The 2,500-nt window shown below is 48.0% G+C and overlaps 1 non-coding gene across 1 annotated transcript in view; it reads left to right on the top strand.

The window, feature by feature from the left end:
• Positions 1 to 933: 933 nt before the first annotated feature.
• Positions 934 to 2,500, top strand: part of LOC121740177 — a 1,903-nt gene continuing 336 nt past the window's right edge. Inside the window, exon 1 of the ribosomal RNA XR_006037604.1 lies at positions 934 to 2,500. This exon is cut by the window's right edge and continues 336 nt beyond it. This is a non-coding gene — a ribosomal RNA (small subunit ribosomal RNA).

Genomic DNA, 2,500 nt, shown 5'->3' with positions numbered 1-2,500 from the left:
CAAATTGTATAATATCAAAGTGAGATGTTCAATGCGCGAACCGACCGATTGGTCTTGAGAGTGTTTTTGTTTTTCAAACTTTCCTTCCGGACGGGGGGGGGGGGGGGAATGGTGGTGGTGGTGGTGGTGGTGGTGGTGGTACCAGGTTTAGGTTAATCGAAGTCTATACTACTCGATGTGACAACATATATTTTTAATCGCATAACACCAGCGCATTATCTGCACGGCGCATTCGCATATACATGTGGAGTGAGTGCGAGTGAGCAGTGATGGTGGTGTTGGTTATGCGATGTGTGAAAATACAAAAATTTGTGCCATATCCATTTGAGCTCATCATAATGATAATAAACAAACAATATACGACGTGTCGACCGACGGACCAGCGAAACGTGAGGTTCTCGCGATAATCATTAGTTTGATTTTGTGTCGAGCCGAACGGTAGCTGCAGTTCGTTAAAGTTACCACCGTAACAATCGCGGCGGGGCATTATGTACGAGCGCGGAGCACCTGTTTAGAGTGCGCCGTTGTCTGGTATTGTGCCCGTCGCGTCGAAGGTGGAACTGATAGCGGTCGCGAAGTTACAATATTTCTTCATATAGTATTACATCAACTTTGACGTAATGTATGTGGTCTGATCTCTCCAGCACCGGGCGACAATCTATATGGTTGACGAGTTCATGTTAAACTCTCTGTTACACTATCATAGATGATAGATCTCGTAATATGGAACGTTCGAATGTGCGGTAGCTTAGTTGCTCCGCGTTTTCTTTTTTTTGTGTTTGTCGCACAAAAGGGAAAATTCAAATAATGACTGGTCACCGCGCGTGCACGGTCCGCCGTGTGTGCGCGCGTGCACTGTTTGGCCGTCGACACGCGTGTCGACGGCGAGTACCTCGAGCGCTCGAAGAGATTCGTGCGGCTCTAGTGGTTAGCTCCCTGGTTGATCCTGCCAGTAGTTATATGCTTGTCTCAAAGATTAAGCCATGCATGTCTCAGTGCAAGCCGTATTAAGGCGATACCGCGAATGGCTCAATATATCAGTTTTGGTTCCTTAGATCTTACTCAGTTACTTGGATAACTGTGGTAATTCTAGAGCTAATACATGCAATCAGAACTCTGACCAGCAATGGGATGAGTGCTTTTATTAGATCAAAACCAATCGACGGAGGGCCTCGCGTCCTAAGTCGTTTATTTTGATGAATCTGGATAACTTTTGCCGATCGCATGGTCCAGTACCGGCGACGCATCTTTCAAATGTCTGCCTTATCAACTTTCGATGGTAGTTTCTGCGACTACCATGGTTGTCACGGGTAACGGGGAATCAGGGTTCGATTCCGGAGAGGGAGCCTGAGAAACGGCTACCACATCCAAGGAAGGCAGCAGGCGCGCAAATTACCCACTCCCGGCACGGGGAGGTAGTGACGAAAAATAACGATACGGGACTCTTACGAGGCCTCGTAATCGGAATGAGTACACTTTAAATATTTTAACGAGGAACAATTGGAGGGCAAGTCTGGTGCCAGCAGCCGCGGTAATTCCAGCTCCAATAGCGTATACTAAAATTGTTGCGGTTAAAAAGCTCGTAGTTGCATTTGTGCGCCGCGCTGTCGGTGCACCGCATCCGCGGTGATACTGACACGTTTGCGGAGCATATCGTCGGTGAGCCGACGGTAAAACGTCGGTTCAATATCAAAATCCTATCGCGGTGCTCTTCAGTGAGTGTCGAGGTGGGCCGACAATTTTACTTTGAACAAATTAGAGTGCTCAAAGCGGGCTCAAAATGCCGCTTGAATATTTCGTGCATGGAATAATAGAATATGATCTCGGTTCTATTTTGTTGGTTTTCAGAACTCCGAGGTAATGATTAATAGGGATAACTGGGGGCATTCGTATTGCGACGTTAGAGGTGAAATTCTTGGATCGTCGCAAGACGAACATCAGCGAAAGCATTTGCCAAAGGTGTTTTCATCAATCAAGAACGAAAGTTAGAGGTTCGAAGGCGATTAGATACCGCCCTAGTTCTAACCGTAAATATGTCATCTAGCGATCCGCCGACGTTAATACAATGGCTCGGCGGGCAGCTTCCGGGAAACCAAAGATTTTGGACTCCGGGGGGAGTATGGTTGCAAAGCTGAAACTTAAAGGAATTGACGGAAGGGCACCACCAGGAGTGGAGCCTGCGGCTTAATTTGACTCAACACGGGAAATCTCACCAGGCCCGGACACCGGAAGGATTGACAGATTAACAGCTCTTTCTTGATTCGGTGGGTGGTGGTGCATGGCCGTTCTTAGTTGGTGGAGCGATTTGTCTGGTTAATTCCGGTAACGAACGAGACTCTAGCCTGCTAAATAGGCGTCGCCATTTAGGTGTGCGCGACTTCGGTCGCGCAACTCACTGGCGACGTATTAAAATTCTTCTTAGAGGGACCGGCGGCTTCGAGCCGCACGAGATTGAGCAATAACAGGTCTGTGATGCCCTTAGATGTCCTGGGCCGCACGC

The sequence above is a fragment of the Aricia agestis genome, chromosome 2 (genome assembly GCF_905147365.1).
Source record: "Aricia agestis chromosome 2, ilAriAges1.1, whole genome shotgun sequence".
Classification (NCBI taxonomy): domain Eukaryota; kingdom Metazoa; phylum Arthropoda; class Insecta; order Lepidoptera; family Lycaenidae; genus Aricia; species Aricia agestis.
This window is presented reverse-complemented; position numbering and strand designations above follow the sequence as displayed.